This window comes from Oryctolagus cuniculus, chromosome 8, assembly GCF_051225735.1.
Source record: "Oryctolagus cuniculus isolate XC-2025 breed Fujian yellow rabbit chromosome 8, ASM5122573v1, whole genome shotgun sequence".
NCBI lineage: Eukaryota > Metazoa > Chordata > Mammalia > Lagomorpha > Leporidae > Oryctolagus > Oryctolagus cuniculus.
Window position 1 is genome coordinate 86,351,581 of NC_142874.1, and position 14,194 is coordinate 86,365,774.

The window sequence follows — 14,194 nt, forward strand, 5'->3', positions numbered from 1 at the left end:
ACCCAGCCATTATTTATATAAACGTGTATGTGTGTGTGTGTGTGTAGAGACTTCATACATTAAGTTTTGCCATCAAAAAGACCCAATTATTACTTCACTATTTAACTTTAAAAAAAAAAAGATTTTGTTTTTATTTATTTGAGAGGTAGAGTTATAGACAGTGAGAGGGAGAGAAAGAGAGAGGGGTCTTCCTTCCACAGGTCTACTTCCCAAATGGCCCCAAGGGCCAGAGCAGAGCTGATCCAAAGCCAGGAGCCAGGATCTCCCTCTGGGTCCCCCACGAGGGTGCCGAGGTCCAAGTGCTTAGGCCACCCTCTACTGCCTTCCCAGGCCACAGCAGAGAGCTGGATCAGAAGAGCAGCAGCCAGGACCAGAACCGGCGCTCATCTGGGATGCTGGCGCCACAGGCAGAGGATTAACCTACTGTGCCACAGCGCCAGCCCCTACACTATTTAACTTTCAAAAGAAAGGAGATGGTAGCACTTGAAAGCACTTAAGAGAAGTTATCTGTCAAATCTACACTTGTAAATATTTTCCTTGAGCAGACGGAGAATAACTGGGTGTCTTTGCCTTGTAATAACTCTCCAAATTTCTAACATTGAGAGTTAAGTGACTCCTTAATCCCCATATTTACAGGTAAAAAATCCCACCCCCATCAGCTTTTGAAGAACCCATTTCCCTCTCCCTGGTTATCTGGTTACTTTCCTTTGGATCTTTCCCCACTCCCACTTTTCTGTTAAAATGAGAAGAGTAGTTAGATGTAACCCAAAGACTCCTCCAAACTTACCCGGAGCATTTCCACTTGCTTTGCCCTCGTGTTCCTTAGTTTGGGCACTTTCATCCAAACATGATCAGACACTTGAATTCCTACGAGAAGAGATCAAAGATTAAAAACTAGTCTTCTAACATCACAGGGGGACCGAGCTCTCCAGTGAGGGGAAGGGATCTGCCAGCCCCATGAGCCTGCCCTGGAAAACGTGCTGCTTACCTGTGAGCTGATGGCTTTACCACAAGATGAGCTCTCCAAGAGCTTAGACTGTACTGCACAATACAGAAGGAAGGCAGAGCAAAATGCTGGAATTCAGACACTCAATCAGTTGTTGGAAGGGCGCGACTTGAGTTATGAGAAAACTGGATTCGTCAAACTCCTTCAGAGAACAAAGAGAATTCGGCTGAAGGGAATCATCTGACCTGGCTGTTGCGGGCGTCTGAGGAGTAAACCAGCAGAGGAAGAATGGTCTGTGACTCTGTCTGCTTTCTAAATAAATGAAGGGAGGCAGGGAAGGAGGGGGAGAGAGAGAAGGAAAGGAGGAGAGAAGAAGAAGGAAGAAGAAAAGGGAAGGAAGGAAAGAAAGAGTGGAGGAATGAAAGAAAAATTCAAAATTTGGGACACCAAAATAATGTAATTACATTTTCCACAACGTTTTGAAGTCCTCTTGTACTATCCTTTACCAGAAGCTCTGTGAAAAGTAACACTTGGAACTCTCATTCCTGTAATTATTATGCACATTTCAAATGTCAAGGAAGTACATGAAAAAAAAAAATAGAGCTGCAACTGACTGGAACTTGTAGGGACTAGCATTTTAAGATAGCACATGGCACCAGGGTGCAAACTGAAGGTATGTCTTAATGTTTAGTAGTGACACAGTGATTACATCAATCACCTCCCTCAAAAGCTGTGAAACATATGCAATTTTTGTGAAATGTTTTGGCAGTCGAACTGAAACAAAGATTGTGTTTTGTTTAACCTGAAGGACCATACTTCAGAACTGAAAGGAGTGTTATAAATCCAAACTTCATAACCCCCTATCTCTTTGCTTACCCATTATCCTTCAGTAACTTGCTGCTTAAAGTATAGTTTCCATACTACCAGCACAGGCATCACCTGGGATATGGGCATGAGTGCAGGATATCTGTCCCCACCTCAGTCCCATTAAATCTGCATTTTACAGCAGGCTTTTATCCTCATTGTTACAAAACTCAAATCTCAACTTAGAGTAGCTGGGTTTAATTCTGGCTCCAGCTCTGACACCCGCTTCCTGCCAAAAGATGGCTCAAGTAGGTGGGTTCCTGTCACTCAGCTGGGAAACCTGGGTTGTGTTTCTGGCTCCTGGCTCTGGCCCAGGCCCAGGCCCAGGCCCAGAAGCAGCTGTTGGAGGCACTGGATGAGTGAACCAGTGGATTGGAGTGTTTGGTTTTTCACATCTCTCTCAACCCTTCTCATTCCCTCTCAAAGTTTAAAGATTTATTTATTAATTGACTTGAAAGACAAACTGACAGAGAGGAAGAGAGATCTTCCACCTGTTGGTTCATTTGCCAAATAGCTGCAACAGCCAGTGCTGAGCTAGGCCAAAGCCGGGAGCCAGGAACTCCATCATGATCTCCCACATGGGTGGCAGAGGCCCAGCACTTGAGAGCATCTGCTGCCTTCCCAGGCACATTAGCAAGGAGTTGAATCAGAAGCAGAACAGCCGGGACTGATAGCAGATGCTGATATCTCAAGCAGCCGTTTAACCTGCTGCTCCACAACACAGGCAAATTAAAAAAAAAAAATTAAAAACCTGTGTTTTATCAAGATTTCAGAGATTTGTATGCACATTAAAGTTGGATAGGGGCCAGCGCTGTGGCATACAAGGTAAAGCCACCGCCTGTAGTGTTGGCATCCCATGTGGGTGCCAGTTCAAGTCCCAGCTGCTCCACTTCCAATCCAGCTCTCTGCTATGGCCTGGGAAAGCAGTAGAGGATGGCCTAAGTCCTTGGGCCTCTGCACCCATTTGGGAAGACCTGGAGGAAGCTCCTGGCTCCTGGCTTCGGCCAAGCTCTGGCCGTTGCAGCCAATTGGGGAATGAGCCAGCGGATGGAAGACCTCTCTCCCTCTCCCTGCCTCTCCTTCTCTCTCTGTAACTCTGACTCTCAAATAAATAAATAAATAAATCTTTTAAAAATAATACAGTTGGATGAATGCTGCTTGACAATCACTTTCTCTTTTTATACATATTAGTTCTAAAATTATTTTGTCCTCTTAAATTCCCTCACCAGGAAGTTAAAAAAGTTTAACAAAAACACAGTAATTACAACCCCCTTGTAAAGTGATCAACAAAACCTTCTTCCTGTCCTTAGATGCACAGGATAGACTATTCCACTCAAGACCAAGGCGGGGGGAGAGTTAGAAAATGGCTGTTCCCTTCCATGTCTTACCTTGTCGAGTCAGGGATTTCTTTAGAATCAGCCTCAGGCCGGCGCTGTGGCTCACTAGGCTAATCCTCCGCCTTGCAGCGCCAGCACACCGGGTTCTAGTCCCGGTCAGGGCACCGGATTCTGTCCCGGTTGCCCTTCTTTCAGGCCAGCTCTCTGCTGTGGCCAGGGAGTGCAGTGGAGGATGGCCCAAGTCCTTGGGCCCTGCACCCCATGGGAGACCAGGATAAGTACCTGGCTCCTGCCATCGGATCACCGCACCGGCCGCAGCGGCCATTGGAGGGTGAACCACCGGCAAAGGAAGACCTTTCTCTCTGTCTCTCTTACTGTCTACTCTGCCTGTCAAAAAAAAAAAAAAAAAAAAAAAAAAAAAGAATCAGCCTCTATTTCACACACTTGCCTACTATTTAGAGTCTGAAAAAGAGAAAAAAAAACTTCAAAGGAGAACCAGGTGCTCTAAGATTAACAGCTGTTTATTATTATAATTAATTTATTGAAAAAGATGGTTTCGTTTCATTAGCAGTCTAAGGGGATTCTGCACACAACTGGAAAAGCAAGTAGCCTACAGGCACAGTCACTGAAGACCCATCTACCCTACCGCCTATAACAAGTGAACCCTAAGAGATGGGGGCAGGGGAGCATTCTATTACCAAAAGCTTTTAGATTCCCTCCCCACCTCTTCTAATTAATCCAAGGATACATTCGTGGGGATCTCACTTGAGGTGAATTGCCTTTCTTTCGTCTCTCTCTCCCTCTCTTTTTTTAAAGGTTTATTTATTTGAAAGATTCACAGAGTGACAGGGGGACACAGAGATCTTCTGTGCACTGGTTCACTCCCCAGATGGCTGCATGACCAGGGCTGGGCCAGGCCTAAGCCAGGAGCTTCATCCAGGTTTCCCATGAAGGTAGCAGGGGCTCAAGAATTTAGGCCACACACAGGCCATTAGCAGGCAAGTGGATCAGAAGTAGAGCAACTGGGACACAAATCAGTGCCCATATGGAAGCAGCAACTTTACCTGCTATATCACAACACTAGCCCGGTGAATTGCCTTTCTGACGAAAGGACCTCGAAACCAACCTGTGGTTTGGTTTGCCATCGTTAGGTACTGGGAAGAATTTCCATGGATACAAGGTCTTAGGAGTAGAAATATGGGTTCTGACGGAGGAAGGGCAGAGGTCTAAAGACTTGGTTTCAAAGGATACAGAAATTATTTCTCATAGCTCTAGATTATTTTCACTGGGGACAAAGCAGTCATTAATTGGTGGCCACTTTTGCTAGGACTCCACCTATCCCTTTCCAGAAATTACTTAGATATTTTCAGGGATTATAAAGGATCACTTGTAAATGGACTTTTACATTTCCCTTTTTTGCTTTTTCTGTCTGGCATATAAGGTGCAGCAGTGTCTTCACAGAACACAGCCCTCTTTATCTGCTGCTTTCATAGCCATTGACTTAACCAATCATGATTGAAAAGACTAGAAAAAACTTGCATCTGTACTGAACATGTACAGACTTTATCATGTTTATTTATTTATTACTTTATTCATTTTACTTGAAAGAGAGAGAGGGGGAGAAACAGATTTTCCAACTGCTTGCTCACTGCCCAAAGGCAACAGCCAGGGCAGGGCTAGGTTGAAGGCAGCCCAGAACCCCATTCAAGTCTCCCATGCAGGTAGCAGAGTCCCAGGTACGTGAACCATCACCCACTGCCTCCCAGGGTGTACATCAGCAGGAAACTCCATGGCAAGTGGAGTAGCCTCCCAGGGTGTACATCAGCAGGAAGCTCCCTGGCAAGTGGAGTAGCCAGGACTCAAAGCAGGTGCTCTGATACAGGATACAGGCAGCCCAGCAGCAACTTGACCACTGCACAAAATGCCCACCCCATGACTATATATAGACTTTTTTCCCCTTGTCATTATTCCCTAAACAATACAGTTTAGCAACTCTTCACACAGATTTTACATTATCTTAGATATTATGAGCAATTTAAAGGTGACTTAAAGCATATGGAAGGATTGTGCAGGTTATATGCAAATACTATGCCATTTCATCTAAGGAACTTGTACATCCTGCGATTTTGTATCCTAGGTAGGGGAGTGGGTAGCTAGCATCAGTCTCAGACAAACACAGAGGGATGCCTGTAATCTGTAAAATGAGTATGGTAAATGATTCCTTCAATCAGTGCTTCTGGAAAACTGGACGAGGAGTCACCAGTATTAGGATCACCTTGAGAGCTGGTTAGAATTCAAGCATGAGGCTCTCTCTCCAGATTTGCCAAATCAGACTGTAGGGGAGCTGCATCTTAGGATGCTACATTTTAGAAAGCCTTGGGTGGTTTTTATGCTTATAGTTTTAAAAATACACTGAATTTTGGGCTACAAGAGCACTCCAGCCTGCACTGTATTCAACTGTCTCCAGCCTGTAGGTAGGAGTATTAGTGAGTTAGAGGTATCTTACCATCTTCGGAAACTGAACCCAGCCTAGGTTATTTTGCATGCAGGCTGGGGAAGCTTTTTTCTGCCAAGGGTCATTTGGATTTTTTTTTTTTTTTTGACAGGCAGAGTGGACAGTGAGAGAGAGAGAGAGACAGAGAGAAAGGTCTTCCTTTGCCGTTGGTTCACCCTCCAATGGCCGCCGCGGCCTGCACTCTGCGGCTGGCGCACTGCACCTATCCGAAGGCAGAAGCCAGGTGCTCATCCTGGTCTCCCATGGCGTGCAGGGCCCAAGGACTTGGGCCATCCTCCACTGCACTCCCTGGCCACAGCAGAGAGCTGGCCTGGAAGCGGGGCAACCAGGACAGAATCCGGTGCCCTGACCGGGACTAGAACCTGGTGTGCTCGCGCCGCAAGGCGGAGGATTATCCTACTGAGCCGCGGCACCGGCCTCATTTGGATATTTATAATATCACTCCAGGCCATACAATATTATCAAGTTAAAAATTAGCCTGCTATTGATTTACTGAATTTCGAGTCCTGCCTGCAGTTGCCTTGGCAGAGTCAGATTAAATGATTTTCCTGGGCCTTATACAGTCTGTAGGCCAGAAGTTCCCCACCCCTGAATTGTGGGGGAAGGAGCAAATCAGTGGATACTTTAAAAGAAAAAAAAATTTATTTATTTGAAAGGCAGAGTTACAGAGGCAGAGGCAAAGAGGGATCTTCCATCTGCTGGTTCACTCCAACTAGCCACAATGGCTGGAGCTGGGCCGATCCGAAGTCAGCAGCCTGGAGCTTCTTCCACATCTCCCACAGATGGTGTAGGGGCCCAAGGACTTCGACCATCTTCTACTGCTTTCCCAGGCCACAGCAGAGAGAGGGATTAGAAGTGGAGCAGCTGGGACTTGAACCGGTGACCAAACAGGATGCTGGGACTACAAGTGGCAGCTTTACGCGCTAGGCCACAGCACTAGCTCCTCAGTGGATACCTTGATAAAAGTACATGGAAATGCTAATCTTCATGATTCAAATTGTATGTTGGTGGGTCTCCAATCCAAATTCTCTCTGTTCGGCTATGTTTCCACAACCAATTAGCTCACAACTATGGAACTAAAACAATCACTGCAGAAAAACAGTGCTATGTCAGCTCTAAGGTTTCACCCAGCCTACTAGCAAGTCACCGTATTCCAAATAGATATCCCACTGCTCTGTGTTGGAACTCACCCGGCTGCTGACTGCTCAGGCCTTGGGCTGTTTTGAAATTTACAGTGCCACCAGAATTATGCTCACATTTCTTAGCTTCCACACTGAGAAATGGCAAGGTTTAGTCTACAGCCACACCACCCTGAACGCACCCCATCTCGTCTGATCTCAGAAGCTAACCAGGGTCGGGCCTGGTTCGTACTTCGATGAGAGAAATGGCTAGGGTTAAGTTTTCCATCAGCATGAGCATCAGGCAGCCCTGGTTGAATGTGCCTACTCACTGAGCTCCAAATTCACCATGTTCTTGTTTCCTCTATCTTTCCCTAGCAGAAAGGAAATACTCGAATAGTACAGCAAGAAGGAGATCCAGAGAGAACCATTCCAATACTCAATATTTGTGATTCCTGATGCACATTTGCATTTAAACTCCAAAGACAACAGCAACAAACCAACCAGGACAAACTCTAAACATTTAGAGCAAGAGTTTTTCTTAAATTTTGTTTCTTACCAACATAATTCAGTCTCCCAACAAAATCAGCAATGATGTAACAGACTGTTGGCAGGGTTTTCCACTAACCCATATATCCAGTCCATGTTCGTAAGCAATCATCTGGACACTTACATATTATGATCAATAGTCCACAGTCTCGTGTTTCATTTAATGTGAGATTTCCTCTTTGAGGTCCTGTTGTTTAAAAAAAATACACAAAGAATTAAGTTTCGCTTCAAAGGAGTAATAAAAGGAATGCTATGATTGGCCCAAGAACTAAATGATTTCCATCCTCGTGAAAAGCGGCCAGCCATAGGTATACGACCAGGGGTCGATCTAGGTCCCTGATAGGCATCCATCAATTCTTTTTCCCTAAATTGACTTTTGACCCTAAACAACTCGCAACTAACTACACCCACAATGAGGTAAACTGGCCTCTGGAGTCAGGAAGCCAGAACACCTGAGCTCTGAGTGACAGGTAGCCACACTCACTTAATGTTAACCCTTTGTTCTCTGTGCTTCAGCCATTATGGGTATTTAAAGCAGAGATCTTTTTGAGGAAAATCTTAGTCACCCCCATCAGCTACTTATGTAGGCTCTGGTGTTTCTTGAATGGCAGTGTCCAGATCATAGGCCAATTTATTTTGAGTGTTTTAACACAGCTTTGTGTTTGGTAGCTCATCAAGGTATGAGGGAAAATGGCTCTTTTTCAATGTGAGCTCTGTGAAAGACCGCTCTGACGCCTTCATGCCTGCATGGAAGTGAAGCTACGTGGAGACAAGCCAAGCCCCTATTCCAAGTTCATTTCCCTCCAGCAGAGATGTACAGTTCTCATTGATCACCATCTTATGAAATTACTGTTTCCCTCTTAATTCAATAGTCATAGCTTTAAAAACCAGCATCACTATTTCATACCCTCCAAGCAGAAAACTTTTCAAATATGTTGAATGAGCTGCCTCAAGTTATATAATAATTCTATGTCAAACCTTGATAAAAACTCAGAATACTGAAGTCAGGGCTGTGGCATCCCATACATGTGCAGGTTCAGGTCCCAGCTGCTCCACTTCTGATCCAGCTCCATGCTAATGTGCCTGGAAGAGCACTGGAAGATAACCCAAGTGCTGGCTCCTGGCTTTGGATTGGCCCAGCTCTGACAGTTGCAGCCATCTGGGAAGTGAACCAGCAGACAGAAGACCTCTCTGTCTCTCCCTCTGTCTGTGACTCTGCCTCTCAAATAAATGAATGCATCTTAAAAAACCAAAACAGAATATTAAGAGGCCTGAGAGGACGGTATACCAAGAGGGTCTCTAGGTTGATACCAGGATCTCTTACAACTCTTGAGAGAATTCCAGGAGGTACATTTTCCTATACCCATTTTACAGGTGAGGAAATAGGAACTTAATTTAGATAATTCATCTACCTTCACACCATTGGGAAATAACAGAGACGAGAATTAACATAAGCCTCTGTCGCTCCCCCTCTTGGTGGAGGAACGACACAGGACCCTGCGCTGTTCTTTTGTCTTCTCGGCCCTCCCCGGGTTTGCTGCTGGTTCTTCCCGGGTTGGCTACCGTCCCTTCCACCTCCGTGGAAGGGGCGGTTCCCCCTGGCCACTTTCCCCACTTCTGCAGGGGAGCGGCACACCGCCGGCCGGCTCTCTCGGGGGCTGCTCAGGTGTTCCTCTTAGATGTTCCTGGTGCATGTTGTCTCTCTCCTCCTTTATAGTCCTCTTCCGCCAATCCCAACTCTGCTACCCACACGCCGAGTACGCTGCTCTCCTCCAATCAGGAGCAGGTCCTGCTGTTTATTGGTTGAACTGGAGGCAGCTGTGTAGAAGCTGTTTCCTCCTCTCCCAGCGCCATATTGTGGGAGAGCAGATGCATAGAATAAGTCTTATTTCGAGTAACAGTCTAGTCCGAGTTGCTCCCCACAAGCCTCCTTTCTTCAAAGCCATGCACACTACACTCCAAATCTAGTTTTTCGCAATGTGTAACCTACACAACACTGCACTGGAGGATAAAGAGGTTTTCCTAGCTGTGCAGCAGAGAAGCAGGCACGAAGCTTATCAGAGATGGAGCTCGCTGAGTCTGTACCAGTCAGGTGATCTGGAGCAAGTGTTCTGATGGTCTTACAGTCTCATGCAGGAGTAGGAATGTGATCAGCCCCATGAACCCACTTCACAGGCATTGTCCTCTTTACTTATTTGTTATTTGTTTGAATAACAAATAACATCTGCTGGTTCACTCCCTAAATACCTACAACAGTCCTGAAGGGGCCAGGATGAAGCCAGGAGCCGGGAACTTGGTCCAGGTCTCTCACATGGGTGGCAGAAACCCAGCTTCTTGAGCTAGCACCTGCAGCTTCAGTTGGAAGAGGAGCCAGGATTTAAATCCTAGCACTCTGATAAAAGATGCAGGCATCCCAAGCAAGATACTTCACCATTCCACCAAACACTCGCCCCTAAGAGGATTTTAAATCCACACATAGTATTTTTTTTTAATTTGAAAGGCAGAAAGAGAAAAATAAGAGCCGCCATCCACTAGTTCACTCCCCAAATTCTCACACCAGCCATGGCTGGTCTAGCCTGGAGTTGGGAGCCAGGAATTCAAGCCAGGTCTTCCACGTGGGTCATGGGGACCCAGGTACTTGAGCCTTCCATCACCTGTTGCTTCCTAAAATGCACACTGGCAGGAAGCTGGAGCCTGGCATTGAACTCAGCACTCCTAGTGAGAGCCAGGTGTCCCAACCAGCATCTTAAATACTAGGCCGAACATGCTTCGCACCGCCTCTCTCCCCAACACATGCAATTTCTAAAAACTTGACTTTATGTAAAGAAAACAGTAAGGAGTGACAGGGGAAGTGGTAGCAGACCTGTCAAAATGTGAGGAGGCTGCCCCCTGATAACTGGCATTTGGAGAACTCAGCGATGAAAGGAAAGGGTCAAGCCCAGAAATAGTACAAGGTGGTGAGCACAGCCCTGCCTAGTAGCTCAGCTGCCGGCAGCTGCTACCAGGGCCTGATCCTCCCACTGGGGACCTGGTGGGGGCGATGTCACAAGAAAGACCACTGGGGTCCAGAGAGCAGGACCCCCTCCCCCCAGTCAGCCAAATGCCATGAGTAGCATCCTTGGTGGTTCAGTGGCTCGAGCTTGCTCAGATTCACTAACCATTTGGGTCACAGAGACCCCTTTGCTAATTAATCAAAGCTGTGGACCCTTTCCCCAGAAAAGCGCTCATACGCACATAATACAATGCCACAAAATTTCCGGGGATTCTCGGGCTCTTTGAAGTTCATCCACGCGCTCCTCTTTTGTAGGTGAAAACAAGAGTTCATTTCAGCTCGTGGCAAGCCAGTTCTATTAGTTTCACTTGCTGTCAATTGATAGCGAATTTTGTTTAAATTCAACTTATCCTTCCTCTGAGTACAATATATTTTTAACAGGAATTCTTCCTGCCGAGTTCACAGTTCAGGGTAGTGTGGAGCTAGGGAGAACCGGGGCTGAGGTGTGCACAGATGCCCTGACTGTAAGAGTATTCATGTGCTGGGACATTTGTGACATCTGGGAAAGACTTGATCAGAATGTCAAAGCAGCTTCAACTCAAAGACAGTTTGAGGGCAGGCATTTGGCCGCTATAGCGGTTAAGATGCCAGTTGGCACACTTGTATCCAGCATCAGAATACCTGGGTTCAGGTCCCAACTCCCTACTTCACACTCCAGCTTCCTGCTAATGCAGACACTGGCAGGCAGCAGTGATGGCTGAAGTGCTCAGGTTCCTGCCACCCATGAGGGAGACCAGATTGAGCACCCAGCTCCCAGCTTTGGCCTTGGCCCCACCCCAGCCACTGAAGGCGTTTGGAGGTAAAGCAGTAGACAGTAGATCTCTGTCACATACTCTCTCTGCCTTTCAAAATTAAAAAAAAAATTTTTTTAGAATATGACTATTAATAAATGTTAAAAATATCTTTATAAATGTACAACACAGATAACAGAAAATCCCACAGAACAGAGTACGGCTTAGTGTATTATCAGGTTAGCCCCCAGTAACCACCTCGCAAGAACTTCCCAGCCAGACAGCAGAACCTCCATGTGCCTCATCTCATTACAGCCCCTCCCACCTCCAGAAGTAACTGCAGTCCTGAGATTAAAGTAATCACTCCCTTGTCATTTGTTATGGCTTTATCACCCATGTGTATACTGAGACACTGTCATTAAGTCTGGCCCATTCTTTAAAATCTGATCTATATTTTGAAGTTCCTTCTACTGCTATTATTATTATTATTTACTATACATACTGAAGGTATACAACATATTGACATATACTTATCTTGAGCTACTGTAACAGTCAAGAAAATTAACGTGCCCGTTATTTCATGTAGTTTCCTTTACTTTTATTTATTTTTTAAAATATTTATTTATTTATTTGAAAGAGTTACACAGAGACAGAGAGAGAGAGAGAGAGAGAGAGAGGTCTTCCATCCAATGGTTCACTCCCCAGATGGCCGCAATGATCGGAGCTGTGCTGATCCGAAGCCAAGAGCCAGGAGCTTCTTCCAGGTCTCCCATGTGGGTGCAGGGGCCCAAGGGCTTGGGCCATCTTCCACTGCTTTCCCGGGCCATAGCAGAGAGCTGGACAGGAAGTGGAGCAGCCGGGTCCTGAACCGGCGCCCATATGGGATGCCGGCGCTTCAGGCCAGGGTGTTAACCCAGTGCACCACAGCGCCGGCCCCTACTTTTATTTACTTTTAAAACTGTTGATTTATTTGAGAAAGACACAGACAGCCCCATTGTCTGGTTCACCCCTGAAAATGTCCAGCAGATGGGGCTGGGCCAGGACCAAGGCCAAAGACAGGAGCCAGGAATTCAATCTAGGTCTCTCGCATGGGTGGCAAGAACCCAATCACTTGTCATCGCTGTGTCTTCTACATTGCAGAAGCTGGAGTCAGAAGCTGGGTGCCAGACTGAAGCCTAGGTACTCCAATACAGGATGCAAGTGTCGCTCTCCCTCTTCGTGGAGGAACGACACAGGACCCTGCGCTGTTCTTTTGTCTGCTTGGCCCTCCCCGGGTTTGCTGCTGGTTCTTCCCGGGTTGGCTACTGTCCCTTCCACCTCCGTGGAAGGGCGGTTCCCCCTGGCCACATTCCCCACTTCCGCAGGGGAGCGGCACACCGCCGGCCGGCTCTCTCGGGGGCTGCACAGGTGTTCCCTCAGATGTTCCCCTTAGATGTTCCCGGTGCATGCCGTCTCTCTCCTCCTTTATAGTCCTCCTCCGCCAATCCTAACTCGGCTGCCCACACGCCGAGTACGCTGCTCTCCTCCAATCAGGAGCAAGTCCTACAGTTTATTGGCTGAACTGGAGGCAGCTGTGCAGAAGCTGTTTTCTTCTCTCCCAGCGCCATATTGTGGGAGAGCAGATGCATAGAATAAGTCTTAATTCCAGTAACTTAGTCCAGTCCGGATTGCTCCCCACAGCAAGTATCTTAACCACTCTGTCAAACTCCCACCCCTATTTTTAGTGTGTGTGTGTGTGTGTGTGTGTGTGTGTGAGTGAGTATGTGGTAACAGTTACTGAAATCTATCCTCTTGGAAAATTCCCAGTACATGACACAATATTGTTAATTACAGCCCTCATGTTGCACATTAACTCTCTAGACATAATCATTCTACTTGACTCCAACTTCGTACCCTTTAACTCTTGCTTCCTGACCCTGGTAATCCCAGTTCTATTCCTTGTTCTATGTATCAATTTTTTTAAAAAAATTTTTCAGTATAAGTGAAATCATGCAAAAAATGTTTTCTGTCTCAGGATTATTCCACTTAGTATAACATCCTCCATTTCCATCCACATGATGGCAAATGTCAGGATTTCCCATCATTTTTTTAATGCTGAATTATACAAATACACATTTATCACAATTTCTTTATCCATTTATCCATCAATGGATACTTAAGCAGATTCCATGTCCTGACTATTGTGAATTATGCTGCAACAAACATGGGAGTGCATATGCCTTTATAGAGTGACGATTTCATTTCCTTGGGGTATATAACTAGAAAAGGGATTGCTGAACACATAGCGATTCTATTTTTAATTTCTTTGGGAACTTCTACAGCATTTTTTCATAGTGGCCTCACCAATCTACACTCCCACCAACAGTATAAAATCATTCTCTTTGCTCTGAATCATCTTTGGAACTATTATCTTTTATCTTTTTGATAAAAGCCATCCTAAGAGGTGTAAGGTAGTATCTCATTGTGGTTTTGATTTGCATTTTCCTGATAATTAGTGATGTCAGGGCAACTTTTTTTTTTAAACATATATTTATTTATTTTGAAAGAGTTACAGAGAAAGGAGGAGAGAAAGACCTCCCATTCGCTGGTTAACTTTCCAAATGGCTGCAATGGCAGGGCCTAGGTAAGGCCGAAGCCAGGAGCCAGGAGCTCATCTGGGTCTCCCATGTGGATGCAGGGGCCCAAGGACTTGGGCCATCTTTCGCTGATTTCCTAGGCACATTAGCAGGGAACTGGATTGGAAGTGGAGCAGCTAGGACTCAAAACAGTTCCCATATGGGATGTCAGCACTGCAGGCAGCACCTTAATCCTTTATGCCACAGAGCTGGCCCTGATGTTGGGCAACTTTTCATACGCCTTTTGGCTATCTGAACGGCTTCTTTGGAGAAATGGCTGTTCAATCAGAGCATTTGGTTTTGTGCTATTGAGTGTAGAAGTTCCTAAATGTATTTTTGTATGTTAACTACTTGTTAGATACATGGTTGACAATTATTTTCTACCAATCCATAGGCTACCTTTATTATTATTTTTTCCATAGAATTTATCTGTTGAAAAAAGCTCAGGCTATTGGATCCACAGGATT

At 45.8% G+C, this 14,194-nt stretch overlaps 2 long non-coding RNA genes across 5 annotated transcripts; both read right to left on the bottom strand.

Moving 5' to 3' along the window:
• Positions 1 to 786: 786 nt before the first annotated feature.
• LOC149125075 (uncharacterized) lies at positions 787 to 3,561 on the bottom strand. Its single transcript, XR_016212330.1, has 3 exons — positions 3,199 to 3,561; positions 989 to 1,208; positions 787 to 867 (listed from the first exon to the last, which is right to left on the bottom strand). It is a non-coding gene; the product is annotated as an uncharacterized LOC149125075 (long non-coding RNA).
• Positions 3,562 to 6,356: 2,795 nt separating this feature from the next.
• On the bottom strand, positions 6,357 to 9,024 carry LOC149125076 (uncharacterized). Of its 4 annotated transcripts, none has more exons than XR_016212332.1 (3): positions 8,742 to 9,024; positions 7,454 to 7,516; positions 6,357 to 6,617 (listed from the first exon to the last, which is right to left on the bottom strand). It is a non-coding gene; the product is annotated as an uncharacterized LOC149125076 (long non-coding RNA). The 4 variants fall into 4 exon arrangements; XR_016212334.1 differs by having other exon boundaries at positions 6,357 to 6,480; positions 7,340 to 7,516; XR_016212331.1 differs by having other exon boundaries at positions 7,340 to 7,516.
• Positions 9,025 to 14,194: the final 5,170 nt, after the last annotated feature.